A 22,528-nucleotide genomic window follows, 5' to 3' on the forward strand; every position below is an offset into this window, starting at 1 on the left:
TTCCCTTGGGTCTTACATAGCTGTCCAAACTAAAGTTCAAGTTTTTTTTCTGATTGTTCAATACCCAAAAGGGGAAAAAATGGCTTTTATTCCATGTACTTAACTGGATTCCCTTGTCTTGTCAAATTTTGACCATGTCATTCTTTGTTATCTTGTCAGCTTTGTGTTTCTTTTAAGAAGATTGTAAAAATATTTTGTACAGAATTTATAGCTGTTTTCAATAGGAGAGTTGCTGTAGGGCACCATTATTGGAAACTGATTTTTTTATGTTACTTTCCAAGTCTAACAAATAAGAATGACTCTAGTAATTATCTTAGGAACAATACCACTCACTGATGGCAAACAGTTCTTTTTTTCCCAATGGATTTAAATTCCAAATAGACTTGTAGACTTTTCTTTTGCCACTTAAAAATGGGTCATCATCCCATTGTTTCCTAGATTCCAATAATTCTCATGACAACTCAATAATCATTTTTTATCATTGTTTTCCTGTATATAATGTGTCTTTTTCCCTCCCTCTGGATGAATTTTGAGCAGTATATCATTATGTCCATAAATGTGTTTTTCTTTTATATGTATTCTGATAATTTTTGTTTTGTCATTTATTCACTAAAAGTTGGAATATTTTGACCAATACTTCTTTAAGTGATTTTTTATACCTCTTTTTCTCTCTCTCTTTTTTTAGACTCCAGTTATATATATGATACACCATTTGATGCTATCCTACAGGTCACTGAAATTTGTTCATTCCCCCCTCCCCCATTTTCTGTGCTTCTGAAACTCTTTCAATAATTTTACGGACATACCTTGAAGTATATTCACTTGTGTCCAATCTGTGTTGATCCTATTCAATAAATTTGTAATTTCAAATGTACTTTTCAGATCTAGAATTCCCATGTCATTCTTTCAATTTCGCATTTTCACCTTGTCTACCATTATATTTACATGCTTATTTAACATATTTATCAGAATATTTTTTTACAGTCCTTGTCTGCTAACTCCAAGATCTGATTGTCTCTCACCCCTTTCATATTGTTGTTATTGACTGCCTCCTCAACCCCCACCCATTACCCTACTCCTGTCTCTGAATGACATTTCCCTATGTTATTCATTTGTATAGCATTGCTAAAAATTGTATTTTGAACATTATGGATAATACATTTTAGAAACTCTCGATTCTGTTATCTTCCTGTGAAAATATCGCTTGTATTTTTTCAAGCAATTAAGTTATTGATGGATCAAATATCTCTTGAAAAGGTTTTGTTATGTTTTATTTTTAAGTTTTGTCAGGGTCATCTATATAGGTTTTGCTATCAATCTTATGGTGGTTTTCTTCTTTTTTTTAAATATTTTTAGTTGTAGATGGACACAATACCTTTTTAATTTATTTATATGTGGTGCTAAGGATCAAACCCAATGCCTCATATGTGCTAGGCAAGCACTCTACCACTGAGCCACAACCACAGCCCTATGGTGGTTTTCTTAATCCTGGAAAGTGTTTTTTATTCTAAGTCATACCCTTTCTGTAGACTCAGTGAAAAACCTGAGATATTTGCCAAGACTATCTAATTCAGCAGGACATGGGATTCAAATTCTGTCTCACCAACAGTGGATATCTGCAGAAATCTCTCCTTGACTTTTTAAGTCTTCCTGTTGATGTTTTTTTTTCCCCCTGAGGATTCTCAGAATCTCATTCCATACAATCACGTTTGAACATGTGCCAAAAATTTGAAGGGAGTCTATAGATTTGGGGTTTCCCCTTCTATGACTCTCTTAATCAAACATAGGTTCTATGCTATCACCCAAACTCTTTCTTTGAAAATTCTTTGCCTTGGATAGAGCATATGGAAGACTAGTCTTTCCAGAAGTTGAGTGCCATTGCTCTTTTTCATGTGCCAGAAGAGGAGGATTTTGAGATGGCCTAATAATATTGTCAGGTAATAATCATCTTGATAACATACATGAAGTTTTATCCCCTGGTTTGGACATGGAAAGTGAGGTTCTTTATAGAGGTTCATTGCTTTTCTTATTGCCTATGAGCCTTCAACAGCCACAGGTTCACCCAAGAAAACAACTGAGAAGTGCCCTAGGGTATGGGATGGAGGGAAACTCCTAGTGCTTTACTGTCCAGGACTTGAATTCTAAGTCCAGCTAGCTACTTGAAGTAATTTTCCAGGTAGAAGAGGAATGTACATGGAAAGGAGAGGTATTTGGGTAGATATGTTGATTTTCCCTAACTCTTGATGTTTGGGTCTATCATTTTACTTAGGCTTCTTCTTCCTTTTCTTTTTCTTTTAGTTGTAAATGAACACAATGCCTTTATTTTATGTGGTGCTGAGGATCGAACCCAGTGCCTCACCCATGATAGGCAAATGCTCTACCACTCAGCCCAAACCTCAGTTCTTACTTAGGCTTCTTATGTACTTCTGAATATAGAGGCCACACTCTGTCTCTGAATATCACCTGTTGCCCAAAACCATTAACTTTTCAGAAGGTATCCTAATACTGCCACTATGAATGAAAGAGTAGGAACTCTACCAAACTTAAATATTTTTTAAAAATGGTATCAAACAAAATTCATGGAATTAATTTCAGTTTCATAATAAGGTAAGGACACTGACCATTCAGTGAGGATCAGCCACCCACTTCCTAAAAATGAATTCTGTTTGATCTGCTTAGATTTAGTATGTGGCAACAGAGTCCTTTGATACCTACATCTATTAATCATACCTTCAGTCACAAGAATCACATGATCGAAATTTGTTGCATGTGTGCAAAGGGCATTTTGCTCAGTGAAATTCAAAAGCAGGTACTTCCTATGAAACAGTTATTGACTGAGATCCTTGAGCTATTAGTGTCAAGGTAAAAAAGAGTGGTCAGCAGTATATCTAGCGAATTTTTGATAAGTAAATTAAGCTATTTCCAGGCAGTAAAATTTGTGTCCCTTTTAAAGGTAGATTTGATTTGCCATTCTTGGGGTTTATCCAAGAATAGGCTGATGTTTAGTAACTGAAGGTTTTCAACACATGTGCTCAAATACAAATCTTCCAATTGCTATTATTTTGTGAGCCACTAACAGGATAATTCAACATAGTATATTTCTTTCTATCTCTAATCATTTATTTATTCAACATTTACCAAGTTCTGCCTGTATTACAATCCAGGCCCTGAGGATAGACAGGGACTCAAGGAATTCAAAGGTACACAGAAATCCTTAGAGCAAGTGGCACATGCCTAATAGAATTGCCTTCAAGGTCTTGTGGAAACCCAAAGAGGAGATGACGAGTAGGTAAAGAAGGATGAGCCGGAGTGTTCCGGGCTGAATTTTAGAAGAAGGACATTCGGTGAGAGGGGATGCACCTGTAGGACACAGGCAAAACAGATGTTCCCATGACTGCGCCAAGGGCACAGTAGGATGGGGTGGGAAAAGTCTGGGTAGTGAAGGGAAGCACCTTAGGACTGCTATGACACACCCAGAAGTTTGGATGTCCTGCAAACAGTGGGAAGCACTGGAAGATCTTAAGTGGGATTTAAGCAGCGTAATGCTTACAGATTCCTCTGGGAAGAGTGGGGAAAAAGCACTAAAGGAAATAATAGTAAAGCAAGGAACAAATCAGGAATTTGTACAATTTACCACAGAAGAAATGATGGTAGGATTATCTATCCATTGAAAAGAAATAAAGAACTGGTCCATGCTACAACAGGGATAAACCTCAAAAGCGTTATGCTAAATGAAAGTCACATATTGTATGATTCCATTTGTATGAAACTTACAGAATTAGTAAATCTATAGAGTTGATTGTAACCAGAAGAAACAGAAAAAGTGGAATGGCAAAAGTTGTGGGGTTTCTTTCTGGAGTTATAAACATTTTGATTCTGGGGGGGTAGATATACAACTCTGTGAACATAGTAAAAGCCATTGAGTTGCATGCACACTTAAAATAGGTAGATTTTATAATATGTGAATTATACCTCAACAAGGAGTATTTTTTAAGAAAAAGGAGAATGATAAAGCCAGATCAAGAGATGCACCAATGCTCTGATTACAACCTGGCCATCTGTGTGGATGGGCCTACCACAAATCAGGACAGGGAGTCAGAAGGATTACAAGCTTCTTTCTGCATATTTGGTTTGAGACATCTACAAAGTTGTATTAGTCGCCTCAGACTGCCATAACAAAAGGTCATCAATTAGGTGACTTAAACTACAATTTTTTTTTCTTATGATTCTGGAGACTCTAAAGTTTAATGTCAAGGTACCTGCAGATTTGGTTCCTGGGGAGGGTCCTCTTCATGGCTTATAGATGGTTGCCTTCTCTCTGTTCTCACATGGTAGACAGAGAGATTTCTGGTCTTTCTTTCTCTATATAAGGACACTAATCCCATTATGAAGACCCCACCCTTGTAACCTCATCTTAACCTATTTGCCTCTCAAAGGCCCATCTTTGCATGCCTAGTCTCCACTGGGGACTAGAATTTCAACATATTGGTTGTGGGGTAACAAAAATATTCAGTACTTAACAACAGTATCACAATGATGATGAATAATAGCTAAGGGAACTTATAAGAGAGTCTAGAGATAAGAATTTGAAAGAGTTCATCATATACTTAGTATTAAAACTACAAATGTGAATAAAACAAACTGAGGAGGAAGAGGGAGGAGAAGCAACAGTTGGGGCTAGACCACTAGGAAGGCCAGAGCCTCAGGAGCAGACACAAGATCCACCTGAGGAGGGTGAAGGAAGCTGGCAGGAAGCAGAGATCAATAGAGAGCATAAACCCACCCAGTCTATACAGGTCATGGAACTGATTTGAAGTCACTGAGAATACAATTTTGCTAAACCAGGGAATTTGGTGTTCAAGTGGGCCAATCCTGGACTGTGCACAGTGACAGGACCCTCTAGCTGGACACCAAGCCCTGGTTTGGGGGCTTTCAAGCAATGCAGAGGACTCTGGCTCACCTGCCCCATGGCTGGGAACTTCATTTTCTTCCAAGTGCCATTTCATTTTGCTAATGAAGTGTTTATGTTCAACTTTCATCAGAATTAGGATTCATTTAGTTCGTGCTTTGTAATTAATCTCTTATGTTAATTAAACATTTTAGGGCTGGAGATGTGGCTCAAGTGGTAGCGCGCTCGTCTGGCATGCGTGCGGCCCGGGTTCGATCCTCAGCACCACATACAAAAAAAAAAAAAAAAAACATTTTATACATTAATACATCCCACAAATGTGCTGGGGATTGAATTCAGGGCCTTGTACATTCCAGGCATGCACTCTACCCACTGAGCTATATCCCCATCCCATTATTTGTATTCTTGATGACTGGCATTCTATTTGGAGTGAGATGAACTCTCAGTGTAGTTTTGATGTACATTTCCCTGATTGCTAAGGAGATTTAACCTTTTTTTATATATATTTGTTGGCCATTTGCCTTTCTTCTTTTGAGAAATATTTACTTAGGTCATTTGTCCATTTATTGATTGGGTTTTTTTTTGGTGTTAATTTTTTGTGTTCATTATATATTCTGGCTATTAATCCTTTGTCAGAAGAGTAGCTAGCAAGGATAATAGGTTTCAGATCTAAAGACATAGAGGTTATTATGTTAAGTATCTATCAATTCTTATTTTTTGAATGTTTTTTTATCAACAAGAAGAAATGTAAATTCAGAAAGAAGGTACAGGGAAAAAGGACACAATGACACACCTGGACCTAATAAAATATGCTTGTGTATTAAATCTAAGAATCTTTTTGAATAAGAATTATAACACTTTAGTTTGTATTGCAAAAGGGTAATATTAAAATTATTAACAAAAACTATGGGACATGAGGTCAGAGTTAAAGAGGCCTAGGATTCTCATCAGGTTAAGAGGAGCGTACAAGTAAAAAATAACTTAAATTTTTTATAGCTGCGCATGAAAGGACAACACTAAAAGTTCAGAAGCATAATATATAAATTCTGAAAATAACAGAGAGGGAGGAGGGAACATAGAACAGGTGGTTATTCTATCAGAAGATAGAAAAATAAATAACGTGGCTGCATAACCAACGTGATACTGCAATCTGTACATGTGGAAAAATAAGAATTCATACCCCATTTAAATAAAATGTATGATAGGTCAAGATCATTGTAATGTTTTGAGCAACTAATAAATTTTTTTTTAAAATCAATCAATAAATAAAGTTAAGAATAGTACATAAAAACAAGTAATGAACTTAAATAAGACCAGCAATGTTTGTAATTCTAATAAATATAAATAAATTAAGCAATAAAATGAAGAGATTCATGAGTTAGAATTTTTTAAAAAAATTCAGTTGAATGTTATTTCAAGATTCACAATAAACATAAGGACAAAGGAAAGGTGACTATTAAGGACCTGTGTGTTAGACTGGATTTCTACTGGTCCCAATTTTTCATTCCCCTCCGATTCACACTCTTGCCATAGCCTCTTCCTGAGTAGTGTAGATTCTTGCTTCTTGGCTTTGGACTTGGTCATGGGACTTCCTTTGGCTAGAAATGACAATGTGCCAGTTCTGAGCATCCCCACGTGTTTTCCATTGTCCTCTTGCTGCTTTGCCTTTGCCATGAGCACTTCTCTTATAAAGTTGCTGTCCCAGTATACATCCTTGTAGAAGAGAGAGATCCCCCCCTCTCCTCCCGCCAACCCGCAGGCCTGCAGCAAGAAGCAGAGCTGTCTGGCCCAGCCCAGCTTAGATCAGCAGAGCCCAGCTTATCAGTGTTCTGTGAATCAATCTTTTATTTTAGTCTCCATGTGCTTACTTGGCATAATAGGGAGATATAAGGCCTATAATCTCCTGCCTACCATTTTGAACCCTGGTTTTGTACAAGGTGCTTTTGTATTTTCATACCTTGCCAGCTCAGCAGCCCTCAGGAATACTACAATCTGCAGGATGGCCTCCAGTTCTCCATATCCTCCTTTAGGTCTTAATCCCTTTTATGCTATTTAAATCACAGTGACTTATCTGCATTTATTTTTTGTCAGATTGGCCTAGAATGTTGTGGGTGCTGTCCAATACTTGATACAGTGTTTTCTGGCTCACTGGTTGCAGGGAAGCACTTGGGAGTAGTGACCTTTTCAACTTTTAAAAAATAACATAAGGAAGAAATCCACCATCTCGTTTCCTCTGCTGAGTTTACCTTTAGCTCCTAATATGAGTGGCTCCTATTTATTATTTAATCAAAATTGTACCTCTTTTTCTTTTTTTTTGGCATGCTAGAGATTAAACTCAGGATGCTTTATCACTGAGGTTCATCCCCAGCCCTTTTTATTTTTCATTCTGAGACACGGTCTCACTAAGTTGCTGAGGCTGGCCCCAAACTTGCCATCTTTTTGCCTGAGCCGCCTCAGTCAGTGGGATTACAGGCATGTACCACTGTGCCTGGTGCCTCTGATGTATTCTTAACAACATCTTCCTTGTGGTTTTGAGAGCTTTTTTGGGACACCTATCCTCCACCTATTTATAAGTTGTCTATGGTCCCCATTTGGCTCCTTCAATTTTTGGAAAGCTATGTTTTTCCTGTAATAACCTCTTTGCTTCTGATAGTTAATAGTGATGTAACAAGAAGGCTGTGCTATGGCTTCCAGAGAAAGTCACAAAAGTTAGATGAGCTTCCCTCAGGCATGAGATATAGTGCCATTGGTTGTGAGCTCAATGTTAATTGATAATTTGGTACTTTCAGCAATAGGAGAGGAGATTTGCTGATTGGTATGTGAGTGTGTTTCAGAAAGTGCTTAAGTAACATCTACCATGTGTGGTGAAGCTGTGGAAAAGATGGAAAAGAGACCAAACTCAGGAATTCATGAGGTGACAACTGACTAAAAAGCAAATCACCAAACAAAGCCTAATGAACAGCACTGTTATGAGACTGAAAGCCAAAGACATTTACACATTATCCAAGGTCAAGAAAAGTATTAAACCCTTCTCACCTAATGTTGTATTATTAAAAAAACATACATATCATTAATTTTTAAGAAATATTAACTTTCAGTATCTTCAAAGACAAACGCATGTAAAATAGGTAATGTGTTGATCTGTTGATGATACTACTATGACCAGAGGTACACAGGAATGGATCCCTGTGTTTCTTTTAGGTAACACGTCACTGTCCCCTACAAGCCAGTGATTGTGGTGGCTGAAAAACATGACCACAAGGAATAACAAGACTTGCTGGGTGTAATGATGCATGCCTGTAATCTCAGCCACTCAGAAGGCTGAAGCAGGAGGATCGCAAGTTCAAAGCCAGCCTCAGTGGCAAAAAGCGCCCATGGATGCCATCCCCAGTACCACGAAACCAAACAAAAACAAAGTAACAAGATGGTATAGAACACAGGAAAGAGTGATCAGTTCATTTTGGCATTTTGACTAGAATATAGGATATCTTGGAAAAGAAGAAGAGAGGAGAGAAAAAGAGAGAGGAGTATCACCATAAGTTAGAACCAAATCATGGAGGCTTTGAAAGCCAAAATATGAAGCCAAACAATGGGAGTACATGAGTCTGGGTTTTGTTACTATAAAGAAATTATTTGAGGACTGGGGTTGTGGCTCAGCCGTAGAGCATTTGCCTAGCATGTGCAAGACCTTGGGTTCGATCCTCAGCACCACATAAAAATAATTAAGCAGAATAAAGGTATTGTATCCAACTACAACTAAAAAATAAATATTAAAAAAAGAAAGGTTTGAGCCTCCATCCATCACTGGATTGCTTTGTAAGAGTGTAAGTGTGTGACTACCTCCTCAGATAAGGACACTTGATGCTCAGCTAAGAGGTCCAAAATTCCCCATTTCCTGATTGCTTTGCTGTTTTTACTTGTTTTCATTTAATCCTCACCATGGGACTTAGTTTTCATCTGGTGGGGAGTTGCCCCAAGGCCTTACCTTGGTTGAACTTATTTTAAATTTCCTGTCTTCCCTGAAAGTGGCTTTCTATCTCCTGACCCCAGCTTTACATCACCTGCCATTTTGATTAGCACAGCTTATGGAAATAACTCAGATCACCTTGAGATACCTAAGAAGATTAGAAAAGAGGGAAGAAGGAAGGGTGGGAAAAGAAGCAGAGAATGTCTCCTGTCTCTTAGATCCTGGTGACTGGTTCCCTGGTGACTGCATTGTCTATCCCCAAGAACTCAGTAGGGATCTACTGTCAGGCACCTTTGCCGCCCAAAGCAACTTCTCATTGATCTACTTCTGGGGATCTTGGAAAAGATGCTTTGAAAGTCTCCTCCCGGGTTGGGAGTGTAGCTCAGTGGTAAAGCTCTTGCCTAGCATGCAGGAGGCCCTGAGTTCAATCCCCAGTACCATCAAATTAAAAAAAAAAAGGTCTCCATGCCCACACTTGAGGACTTAGTAACCTAAAGCCCAAAATAGCCTCATAATATGCAGGTCCTCTTTCAAAAATTGTTAAGAATCCCAAATGGTGGTAGCAAAGCAGTAAACCAACCCCCATCTGACTACATGGATTGCACACCCATACAGTGTGTCACAGTTCTGAAATAACCTCTCTCCATCCCCTGTGAAGGATCCCGGTCTCTGTCTTCCTATCACTCTGCCTACAGTGGAACATTTTATGAACCACAGTTTAAGGCTTTGAAGCAGCTTCTCTTTGTATATAAAAGAATTAAGTATTATTTTTACCTTTCTTGACAGTAATAACTTTTGAGCTAATTTTTATTTTTTTTTCTACCTCTTCAATGACAACCCTGCTAACCAGTTTAACCTCAAAACTCACATGAATTCTCGAGACCTGAAGACAGCTTTTGAGAAAGTTACCCAGAGAGGAGGGCTTTCTAATGTAGGTATGTGACCCCACTTCAGATAATTCTATCTTGTTGCCATGGTTCTCTTTCTATGTGGTTGTCTTCTAACATTCTATATTAAAGGAGGAAAAAAAGAATCCATGAAGAAATGACTCATGTAACATCTGTGTCTTTTCTAAAGTATTATAATGAGTTCAGGTGGCAAGAATTGTCAAAACATGTGTGTCATCTAGTTCCAGCTTGCTTGGTTCCTCGGGATGCCAACATTCTTCGGGACAAGCAGGACTGCTGTTGTGACTATTTCCTGGTTGAACTCCAAGTTGCCAAGATTGAACATTAAATCCCACCACCAATTCCATCAGAAAGCAGTTCAGTGCTCCTTGGGAGTCTTGTTCCAATCGGCTACTGTTGCAGCAATGACTTTGCAAACAGAGTCTTGTCCTCTATTTCAAGATGAATCTTTTGTGATGTTTGAGCCTTTGGAGGGGGAAACAGAGGTTCAAGATGTAATCCTCACTGGAGCAGGTTCAGAAACTCCATTTTATCATTTCACCCAGAGGTGACGGGGCATTAGGAAACAACAGTTTCACATTTTCACACTAACCGTGTTCAGACTGTCAAAGAACCCATGCCAATGTGTAATTAATGTCTAAATGTTAGCCTGATTTGGGGGGACACAAGGGGGGATGATTATATGCTTCTCAGGGAACCTGTTCATACCATCAAAATCCAAAGGACTGGAGATGTGGGCCACATTTGCTTGGCATGGAGAATCTACGTGCAGGGTGTAGAACTATCTTATCCTTGAGGGAGTTACAATAAATCTGATTAATTATTTTCCTCCCCCAACCCTGAGAGAACATTTTGTAGCCATCAAACATAAGAATCAAGTAAATGCAGAGCCTGTCACTTTTGAACAATGTTAAATAACCACTGACCAAGCTGCTGTTCTCCATGCCCCAAATTCAAAAGCATCTTCATTACAAACATGATAAAGTTGATTTCTGACTTGTTCTCCACTTAATCCTTCCATGAGCAAAACTTTACTGGAGAAAAACTTCAGAAGACAATTAACTTCCCTGAGGAGATCAGAAAGGTGTTTCAACCTAATCAGTATACCTTTTTCAGTGTAGCACAGGTTTTAATTCTGCCTCTGGTTCAGGATTTGGGTTCAGAGGACAGAATCCAACCAGCTGGTTCAGGTATAAAGTGATTTATTTCAGAGCATTAAACATTATGAGAATTATAGAAAGGACTGAAGAAGCAGAATTTGGGAGGTTTTTTTTTGCAACAGGGCTTCCAAAGGAGCTGCTACCTCTTCCAAGATCTAGAAACAACTTTCTGAATTCTGCCACCATAACCTCTTCAGGAACCTGCTTCAGCAGGAAGCCTACAATTAGGAAGCTTCTTCTACAGCTGCCACTCCAGAACCAAGTCCTCCCTGACCCATTCTTATCCACAAAAGGGCTATTCTGCACCCTCTCTCCTAACACCATCAAAGCTAGCAACCAACACAAACATGTCTGTCAAAGGTGCTCCAAGAGAAGTCAAATACTCTACAGATTCTCATCAGCATAAACTGCTGAAAGAAAAGTACAGCCCCTGCCTGCTGTCATCTTCTAAATCTCATGTAAATATATCAATTTGTGAAAGTAAAAGAAAGCTGAAAACCTAGATGCAAGAGAGTATGGACATTGTATTTTTCAGACATCCAGCATCTGGTTTCAAGACCCACTACAAGCCCCTCACAGTGGTGTATGCCTGTAATCCATCAGCTCTGGAGGCTGAGGCAGGAGGATTGCAAGTTTAAAGCCAGCCTCAGCAATTTAGCAAAGCCCTAAGCAATTCAGTGACAACCTGTCTCTAAATAAAATATTTTAAAAAAATGGCTCATGATATGACTCATTGGTTAAGTGCCCCTGAGTTCAATCCCTAGTACCAGAAGAAGAGGAGGATGAGGAGGAGGAGGAGGAGGAAGGAGGAAGGAAGGAAGGAAGGAAGGAAGGAAGGAAGGAAGGAAGGAAGGAAGGAAGGAAGGAAGGAATCAACAACAACAATAAAAATCCACTGCAAGGTGGGTGGAATGTGCTTCAAGCACTGGTTCACTGTGGGCTCAACTAGTCTCAAGATTAGGTGGGGTCAAAGTGATCTTTTGGCTCCCTTATGGTGCCTAATATTGAGCCAGAAAGGACTACTGGAAGCTTTGGGACTTGATGGAAATTATGCCTTGGCCATGGAAGCAGTTTTTAGCAGCCAATGTTTTCCCTTAGCAACCAGGTTCAGTGCAGACAGTTCACAGGGGTTCACTAAGACACTTCTCCAGGACTTTAGATGTAACCATTTGATACTTTCATTTGACAGGTAATATTATACTGCCCAAACCAGAGAAGCATTTAGTGTGATAATATTTACTTAGCTGTTATTAGGGACTCATTTGAGAATCTCCAAAAAGAATATGTATGGCCTTGCTACCCAGATAGTACTCATACAAAAGATCCTGTGTATAATTTCAGAGGATGCATGGCTATACATACACATCTCTCTCACACACACATACACACACACACTGGTTCCACACAACCCAGCAAGGGAGCCTTGTCATCCCAATTTTCCCAGGGGAACTTGGGCTTTTAGCACTGAGACTGGGAAATTGCTGGGAAAGTAGGATAGTTTGTCATCTAGTTGACTCTGAAAATGTCCTGAGACCCTGCACATGGGAGAAAGGCATCTCAAGGTTTCACAAAGCCTCATGACTGTTGCACTTAGCTGAAGCAGATCATTGGCCTGGAAGTCTAGACCCAGAGACCATTAGGGACCACCCAGCGCCACACAGCCAGTGGTTGGCACAGCCAGGGCTAGAACACAGTCTCTCAGTTCCTGGTATAGCTCTTCCCTGGACAGCCAAACTTGGGCCCCTGGCTTGGAACTGGCAGAAAGACCATTGACCACAGAATACAGCCCTGCAGGCCCAGCAGCTCCCAGGATTTAGGAAGCCCAGAGAAGGCTACTGTCACTCCAGTTCAACTCCCCTGATCCTGTGCTCTAGGACACAACGTGAGGCAGCTTAGAGACTTAGAGTGAGTCTGGTACCCAAGCAAATAAGAGTCCCTTTATTTCTATGAAAGTCTTTCCCTGCTACTTGCTGGTCCCTATAACTTTTTTCAAGGCAATTAGAAATTAAAGGCTTAAAATGAAACTAAGGGAGTGATGTGACAGCTGCATTGTGAATGTGCCCCAGTGCCACTAAACTGTACACTCACAAATGCTGCTGAATTGTACACCTAAAACTAAAGTGGTTCAAAAAATAGAACAGTCAAACTGGGAGGGAATGAGTGTGTTTTTCTGGATCTTTTTGTGCTGCTGTGATCTGTTTCTGAATTTACCACTTGCATAATCCCTTCAAGCATGAGTCTTTTTCTTCTAGGCTGGGCCATGTCCTTTGTGACCAAGACCTTCTTTTCCAAAGCCAATGGAAACAGAGGTGGTGCTCCCAATGTGGCCATAGTGATGGTGGATGGTTGGCCCACAGACAAAGTGGAGGAGGCTTCAAGGCTTGCAAGAGAATCAGGAATCAACATTTTCTTCATCACTGTAGAAGCTGCTGTGGAAAATGAGAAGCAGTATGTGACGGAGCCTAACTTTGCCAACAAGGTTTGTAATTGCCAGAGACTCACCCACAATCAAGCTCCCCGTACTCTGAAAAGCTGAAATTCCAGGAAGATTGTTTTCTTGGGCTTTCAAAAGTGTATGAATCTCACATCTAGGTAGTGGTATCTCCAATGAAGGAACCTCAAATTACTCTCTCAAAGAAAAGTCTCACACCCACCCAAGGCCAGCAGCTTGGGAACAGAAGGCAGGAGCAGTGTTCCAAAGGTCTCATGTGGAGGCTCTTCCTTGTTCCTCCCACAGCATCAGGGACCTCGACCAGGCAGTCCAGGAAGGCTTCATACAAACACATGAGCATGCACATGTATGTACACACACACACACACACACACACACACACATACACATGTACTTTCACACAAACATGCTGCAAATTAATCTGATAAACAAGAGAAGGGAGGTGTTGCGACATTTCAGGCAGGTCATGTTTCCAATGCTACTTCTGGGTTCTGCTGAGATGTCTGGCTGGACGTGAGGCAGGACAGATGGGATAGTTGGCTTCCTTTTCCAGTCTACTAAACCACCTTTGGTGTTTTCCACTGGTTGTCCACGTAAACCTTCCTTCAAAGGCAAAGCTTCAACTGAAGGACAGAAAAAGAGAGAAGAAAGGATGGAGGGATGGAGGAACAGAGCCAGCAAGCTTGGACATGTCTTTTATTTTTTATTTTTTATTTTTTTCATACTGGGGTTTGATTCTAGGGGTGCTCTACCAGTGAGCTACATCCTCAGGCCTATCTATCTATCTATCTATCTATCTATCTATCTATCTATTTATTTATTTATATATTTGAGACAGAATCTTGCTAAGTTGCAGAAGCTGGCCTTGAACTTGGGATCCCTGCCTCTGTCTCCTGAGTTGCTGGGATCTCAGGACTGTGCCATCACGCCTGGCAAAATCTTGTCCATGATGCTCCTCCAACTTTATTATTATGTTTTTGGAGCTAATAAGGCCGGACCTCCTGCAGCATAGCAGGCTGCTGACTTCTTCTTGCTCCATGAAATCCTCTTCATTGGCTTCCTGGCCCTGTGCAGCTGTTATTTCACTTGCTCTTTTCTTCCATTATGTACCCTGAACATGGACCTTTTCAGGACTTAGATCCTGTTCATCCATCTTCCTTCACAATCGTCTCTTCCTCCACTCTTCCCAAGGCCACAGCTTCAGTTCTCATCTCTTGAGCTGTACAGTCTTCTCTGTTCAGATGAAAGACTCTCTCCCAGTACCTCCATACTATGGATTGAGCCCTAGGGTGCTCTGCCACTGAGGTATATCCCAGCCCTTTTTATTTTTAGACAGTCTCCTGCTGTTGTTCCTGCCTCAGACTCCAAAGTCATTGTGATTGTAGGCATGTGCCATCATACCTGGGTGACCTTTCCCTTTTCGGAAGCCCTGTCAGAACCTGAAGTCCTACATGCAGCAAGCCAAGTTCATCATCATCTTTCCCACCCAAAATATCTCCTTCTCAGGACTTTGCATGAACAGCCCCATCCATCCCAGAATTCCTCATCAGATCCCAAATTGCATCCCTTTTCTCTCTGTTCTTTCTCTTGCCCAGTGACATCTCCCCACTTCAAGTCAGTATTTAACATCTTACCTGCCTTTCTCCTGGGTCTCCTGTGTAGAGATTTAACAGTGAAGCCCAACTCATGCTTATAAAGAGTTCTTCCAACTTTGGGGCTCTTGCTCCAAACCCTTCACTGTTTCTCTTTGTTCTTGAGGCCTTCTAAAGCATAGTCCCAACCCTGCTTCTGGCCCTGCTGCTGTGACACCACAAAGGCCCTGTGCTCAAGCTAATGGCCACCTGTCCCTGGCTAGCACCACCACTCTCTGCTGCTGGAATCTCACACAGGCTGTTCGATAGGGATACTGCCTCTCCATCCAGAAGATAAGCTTCCTACCAGCACTCAGCCTCTTGTGCCGCCTCATCCATAGAAAGTTTTGTAACCTGCTTTAGGTTTTTACAAATCAAAGAAAACATGTATTTTTCCTGGAATGTTTAAGCCATTACTAGTTTCAAAATAATTTTTTAATTATACAGATTCATCCGTAGTCATGAGGTCAGACATGCTCTGTGACCCGCAAAGGAAGGGACGGGAAGAAATGTTCCACCTAGGGCTGGGGATGTAGCTCAAGCGGTAGTGCGCTTGCCTGGCATGCGTGTGGCCCGGGTTCAATCCTCAGCACCACATACCAACAAAGATGTAGGGTCAGCCGAAAACTAGAAAATAAATATTAAAAATTCTCTCTCTCTCTCTCTCTCAAAAAAAAAATGTTCAAATGTTCCACCTTAGGAACACTAGCCCTGTCACTTCCAGGAACACACCAGCAAGTTTGCTCAATGTTTATTTGTAGCTGACTTGAATTTTTTCTGGAACAAGCTTAGGCACAAGTAAATAAATATTTGTTTGCCTATTGGCAAGGTTGTCTGGAAGGCAGAGCTTGGGTTTTGAAGGCAGACAGCTAGGCAATCTAGTTTGGGGAACTCAGGCATGTGCCCTTGTAGTGGCCCTCAGTTTGTTCTCTAACAATGGGGGGGTCATTGTTCCCCTTTTAGGGTGAGGTGAGGATTGAATGAGAGAATCTCTCCAAGAGCACCTAGTACGACCCTGACCCATGTGACTACTCAGCAACTCTGGGGCCCCTTCTCAGTGGGTGCAGCCTGCTCTGGAAACATTCCTCAGTCACTTCTTAGGTGTGCTCTGTTTTCCCCAGGATAACAAAAGCTTTCTTTAATTTTCTCATGCATTGGTGCCCACCAATGCGAGTCATGGGTGGCTGCCAGTACAAATGAATTGAGCTGAAGAGGCATAAATCTGAAGCAGAAATCAGTGACTTACATCTCCCTGTGAGTTTGCCTAGTACAAGGACTTCCCACTGAGGCATTGTTATCTGTGGAGACAGGAGTGATTTCAGAGATTACTGGAGAGGTCTTTGTCTCAGCAAGTGCCTACATAGGGGAACAGAAAGGGAAAGAGCCATCAACAAGGACTAGCCCAGTAAACAGGAGTCTGTTTGCTTCTTCACCCACCTGAAGGCCCAAGGTAAGGGTGCCAGGTTGGGGGACTTGACTGCTGACCTGGTGAGTGTCCCTCCCCTCTGTCCTCCAGGCTGTGTGCAGAACCAATGTTTCAACGTGCAGAGTTGGTTGGGCTTCCCCAAGACCATGCAGCCCCTGGTGAAGCGGGTCTGTGACACCGACCGCCTGGCCTGCAGCAAGACCTGCTTAAATTCAGCCGACATTGGCTTTGTCATTGACGGCTCCAGCAGTGTGGGGACAGGCAACTTCTGCACAGTCCTGCAGTTTGTGGCCAACATCAGCAAGGAGTTTGAGATTTCAGACACAGACACACGTATCAGGCCGTGCAGTACCCTACGAGCAGCAGCTGGAGTTTGGGTTTGACAAGTACAGTACCAAGCCTGACATCCTCAATGCCATCAAGAGGGTGGGGTACTGGAGTGGTGGCACCAGCACTGGCGCCTCCATCCAGTATGCCCTGGAGAAGCTCTTCAAGAAGTCCAAGCCCAACAAGAGGAAGCTGATGATCCTCATCACCGAAGACAGCAGGACCTAGGATGACGTGCACATACCAGCCATGGCCGCCCATCAGAAGGGTAGGGGGAATCTGGCTCAGCCAGCTGCTGAGGCTCCTCTCTAGGGCAGGGAGAGGCTGTCCTTGGAGGGCAAGGAAGGCTCTGCTTTTCTGTGCGTTGGTTTTGTCTGTGACTCTCAAAAATGTTCAAAGCCATTAGAGGAGCAAATATTGCAGGTGTCTGAGTAGCAAAGAGGATGAAGGGCAGCCAGAGACTCCCCCAGTGTCTTTGAAAACAGGGAGCCTTTCCTTGACCTCCTACATCCTGAGGCTTTTCCCACCAGGGCTTGAGGCACTAAAAGGAAATTCTATTTTTCACTTTCTATGAAAGAAAAACAAATCCCTAGCTGTGTTGAAGACACCAATTTGTCCTTAATACCTTTTAAAGACTAATAGTGTTCTTTAAGGAAGTCGTACTATGTTTGTAAATTAGATATTGAGGGTTTGGGGGGAAACCCTAAGAAATTTTGATTCAGAATATTTAAAAGTGATATTTCCATATAAAAATGTCTAAGTTGTCGAGAGAAGGCTCAAAAACACACAAAAATATGAGGGCTGAGGATGTAGCTCAAGTGATAGTGTACTCGCATGGGGCACTGGGTTCGATCCTCAGCACTACATAAAAAAAATGAAATAAAGATATTGTGTCCACCTAAAATTAAGAAATAATTATTTAAAAGAACCCCAAAAATGAACAAAGTACTTAAGTGTTTAGAAAATAAATCACATTTATGAATTAATTAATTAATATATATATATATATATATATATATATATATATATATATATATATATAAATATATATATTCTCAAAAGTGCCATAAAATAGCATGAAAATATAATAGCCTGAAGAAACCCAAAATGATAATAATAATAGTAATATTAAATGGGCTGGGGTTGTAACTCAGTGGTAGAGCGCTTGCCTAACAAGTGTGAGGCATTGGGTTTGATCCTTAGCACCACATAAAAATAAATAAATAAAAGGTATTCTAGCCATCTACAACTAAGAAAAAGAAAAATAGTAACAATAACAATGATAAAACTGAATAAAGTAGTCAGAGGAACTGGAGACCTCTAAGTGCTAGGGTACAAAACTCACACAATGCAGTGGTCAATTATTTTTCCCTTTTCTGTGCATACTTTTAATATGGGTTATTTTTTCAGGATTTTTTGTATTCTTGAGAGCTGCTTTAAATCCTTTCTAAGACAATTCTTAATGAACGGGTGGTGCTGACTTCTAGAAACCAAAGTATCTAGACAATGCATTCCAGCAAAGTCTTCTCAGGGACTTGCCTTTTGCAGAGTCTGTGGGGCACCTTCACAATGGTGAGATGGTGATGTTCTTTGTGCCAGTTGTCACAAATTCCCTTGGTCTCACATCAGCAGAGTTGGTTCAAGGGTCATAAGCTACCTGCTCCAAATCCCAGAGTGAGTGGCACATGGGCCAGCTCTTGGCTCATCAGCTCAGGGCTTTTTCCAGCACATCTGTCCAAGCTCACGTTTAGTCCCACCCTCACTTATTTCTCTAGAAACCTTCTTTGGGCCTCACCCAGGAAGTGAGGGAATGAGAAGACTGTTGGAAATGGGAGTTCTCAGGGGATCATATTCTCATATTCTGAGAAGCTTTAAAGAACTGGGACCAATAGATACAAATTACATGGAGGCGGGTTCCTGCTCAGCCAAACACTGTGATTCATCTAAAAATGCAATGAGCATTGTGTTCCTAGGATAATCCAAGTCCAGAGTTAACAACCATCTGTCAGAATTGACAGTAGAAGGTTCTGTGCAAGGGTGGTCTCAAGGATCTGAAAAGTTGCATACTGTTCTCTAGTCTTTATAGGGGGATATTCTTTCTTTCTTTCTTTGAGCAGAAACATGGGCTTGCTCAGTCTAAGCTCAGTTCCCATGGCCACTTAACCAGCATTTTAAAACCCAAGGCTAACTTCTCCTAATTGAGACAATATTCAGAGAAAAGAAGCTGGGAGGTGAGAAAAGGGACTGGCAGATAATATGCAGAATGATGGATAACTGAAAGCATATTAGACCAGAGCTATGTGAAGCATTGATAGCTACTAATAAGCAGGACTGTACACCTAGAAGATGAGATGGGCCACTGGCATAAAGTGGGCTGCAGGGCAGGTGCCTGGGCAGGAAGACCACCTCAGGTTCTGCCCTCTGTTTCCTGGCCATCCTGTGCATCCACCCTGGTTAACCTGAAGGTGGTATAGGAATAGGAGTTTGTAGAGTAAGGTCAAGTACCTGATATCCAACTGCCCCCAACCAAATCAAGAACTATCACAGCAGGCAGTCTCTCCATTTTCCCCACTGAAGATTGTTACCTCCTGTCTGAAGTGGATGCTCAAAAGTATTTCTTGAATGAATGGCCATACCTGGTCTTAATTCTAGAGCCTAGAGTTCCATGGGAGTTTTTTTCTTTTGCTTGACATATTTCTGATTTGGGATTGGGTTGTGCTGACAGGGCAGCAAAAAGGCAAAGATTCATCAACAACACTTTTTCTTAGGGGCATTTGTTTCATCTGATCTTTGTCCCCATAGGAGTGATCACCTGTGCAATAGGGGTTGCATGGGCTGCACAGGACAAGCTGGAGGTCATTGCCACTCACCCTGCCAGAGACCACTCCTTCTTTGTGGATGAGTTTGACAACCTGTACAAATCCAACCCCAGGGTCATCCAGAACATTTGTACAGAGTTCAATGCAAAGCAGCAGAACTGAATTCAGAGCAGCAAAGCATAGCAAATGCTGCCTTACTGACTGGCTCTTTGGACCATCCCTGTGCTTTCTGGGGAACCCACAGGGTGGGCGAGTCTTGGGGAGGATTTGGGCAAACAAGATGCATTTCTATTCTTTGCTATTGCAGTTCTCATATGTCAAAATTTGGCACTGGAAATATGATCATCGACTTATAGATTGAATCAAAATGATAAGTCATTTTTAGGGTGCTGAGGATTTACATTTTGACAGTTGTTTTCAAAATCCATGTTCAGAAGAGAGTGCAGCACTTATAATAGGCTTAAATGGAGCTTTTGTGAGAATTTTTTATTTTTATTTCTCATTAAACTCTGTAACCCTCAACAAGTTTCATTTTGTCATGACAGTGTAGGAGTTGCTTAATTAAATGTTTAAAAGGATCACGTGCACTCTTTCTCACTGTGTCACGTGTCATGAGGTGGGAGTTCTGTGATGTGGGCCACCCTCCACTCTTCCAGCCCAAGTTAACAACATACCCACTGGTACGGAGAACGTGGTAAGGTCCCTGTTGTTCCTATTGTCTGAATCACTGAATGCCTGCATCACACTGCTTTTGGAACACTGGCCCTTAAGGAACAGGTAGATCTTGCTTGAAAGTGGTGCTACCCAAATCCTGATTCTCAGGTTCCATCTTAATACCAGTGAATTCTGAGTCTCTGGGAATAACTGGAATCCAAAACAAGTATTGGCATGTTTTAAGAGCTCCCCAGTGATGCTTAGAGGTTGGTAGGATTGAGAACCACTGCACTACCTCAGAGGGATCAGTGTTACAGTCATTTCCTACAAGTTTCCATGCCTCTTGTCCTAAGGGATCCATCTAGTTTAGCATTTGTCCTGGATTTTTCAATGATAGCTAGGTTTCTTATTTATTTAATTAATTATTTATTTGTACCAGGGATTAAACCCAGGGGCACTCAACCATTGAGCAATATCCCCAGCCCTATTTTGTATTTTATTTACAGACAGAGTCACTGAATTGCTTAGTGCCTCAATTTTGCTGAGGCTGGCTTTCAACTAAAGATCCTCCTGCCTCAGCCTCTGGAGCTGCTGGTTATTATAGGCATGGGCCACCACAGAAGGCTGAGAGCTAGATGTTATTATTGATGTTTTTGCATTACAATAAGCTGGGAGAAATCTGGTTCAACTTTCCTTTTTACTTCCATGTTCTGCCAAGAACATATCTGTCAAAATGTGAGATACATGTATAATGGGGAGACATTCAAAAGAATCCTAAAAAGGGCTCACTCAGTGTCTGGGTATATGTGATGTCTAAAACTCCACTAGACTTGATTTTTCTCAGGAATTAGGGTCTTTGGAAAAAAACCCTTTTTTGTTGTTTGTTTGTTTTTTGCTAAGGTTCAATGTTTGCTTGGGGTATTGGAGACTGAACCCAGGGATCTTTTACCAATAAGTCACATCCCTAGCCCTTTTTATTTTTAAATCACTTAGTTTCCAAAGTTTAAATCACTTAGCTTAAATCACTTAGTTGCCAAAGCTGTCCTGGAACTTGGTGATCCTCCTTCCTCAGCCTCCCGAGTCACTGGGATTACAGGTAGGTGTGTGCCACCATGCCTGCAAGTGTCAAAGTTTTGCAATAAGGCTCTGCTAAAAATTTCTGGCCAAAATGACAAGGTCCAGATATTTCTTGTTTTCTTGGGCTTTTTAATTCTTTTGAACAGCACCTTCATAAGATAACTTTCCCTGCAGCCGCCTCAAGGGCCTGTGTAGGTTTAAAGAAATCTTCTTGTGTCCAAGGATGTTTCAGCCTCAAGGAAGAATTCCAAAGAACAATGTTGTTTTCTAGTCAAAATACTAAAAGAAGAGCTCCCCTTAGATTACAGTCTATAAATATAGTAAATAGGAAATACAACTGAAAGCATGATATCAATTGCTTTGGGAAAAGGTATTTATTCAACCAATGCCTTTGAGGAATTCATAGCCTGGCAGAAAACCACATAAAGAATTAAAGTCATATCATTGTCATGGGCTTATACACCAAATGCATGCCGGGCAACTGCAATCGACCTCATAAGAAATATAATTGTAGTTTTGAAGTAAGTATTTGCCACAGGTTGGGCACTGTTCTAAGGATTCACACATGCTAACTCACCCCTATGATTTGCTGAGAAACTCTTCTTATTCACATTAATCTAGGCTGCTAGTTGGGTTTTCTCTAGCACATAAGCATTTCCTTTAGCCCTCTGTCTTAAAGATAGTTACATCACATGGTGACATCAAAATTCACCTTCAAAATTACCTAGAGGACTAATTCAAACACAGATTGGGCTCCACCCTCAGAGTTTCTGATTTAGTAGATCTGGAGGGGGCAGAAGAATCTGCATTTTTAGCAAGTACCTATGTGATGTTCTAATCTAAGACCACATTTGAAGAGCCACTGACTTACATCATCTGTGATACAGGTAGAAGGCCAAAATATAGCAAGTAGGCCACTCAAAAGCAAGGACCCAGAACCACAACTCTTTACTCCATGAAAGTATGGATTCTTACATAAGCCCACAAGCTGACAGACAAGTATATACACTGGCATTTTGAATCTCTTCCAAATTTCTTATTAATGGCTGTGTTTTTAGGAATATCCTGATAAATAAATAAAAACTACCAACATATTTCAGTTCAATCACATGTTTGAGAATACCTATTACCTACTACAGCCCAAAGTGTTATAAAGAAGAATTTAAGAAAGACAAAATCAAGTTCCTACTCATAACAC

General features: G+C 40.9%; 1 non-coding gene and 1 pseudogene across 1 annotated transcript; both read left to right on the top strand.

Annotated features, from left to right (window-relative positions):
* The first annotated feature begins 8,283 nt into the window (after positions 1-8,283).
* LOC144252632 (vitrin-like) lies at positions 8,284-19,761 on the top strand (annotated as a pseudogene).
* Trnaa-agc (transfer RNA alanine (anticodon AGC)) lies at positions 9,248-9,319 on the top strand. The gene has a single exon. It is a non-coding gene; the product is annotated as a tRNA-Ala (tRNA).
* Positions 19,762-22,528: the final 2,767 nt, after the last annotated feature.

This window comes from Urocitellus parryii, unplaced genomic scaffold (assembly GCF_045843805.1).
Source record: "Urocitellus parryii isolate mUroPar1 unplaced genomic scaffold, mUroPar1.hap1 Scaffold_49, whole genome shotgun sequence".
Taxonomy (NCBI): domain Eukaryota; kingdom Metazoa; phylum Chordata; class Mammalia; order Rodentia; family Sciuridae; genus Urocitellus; species Urocitellus parryii.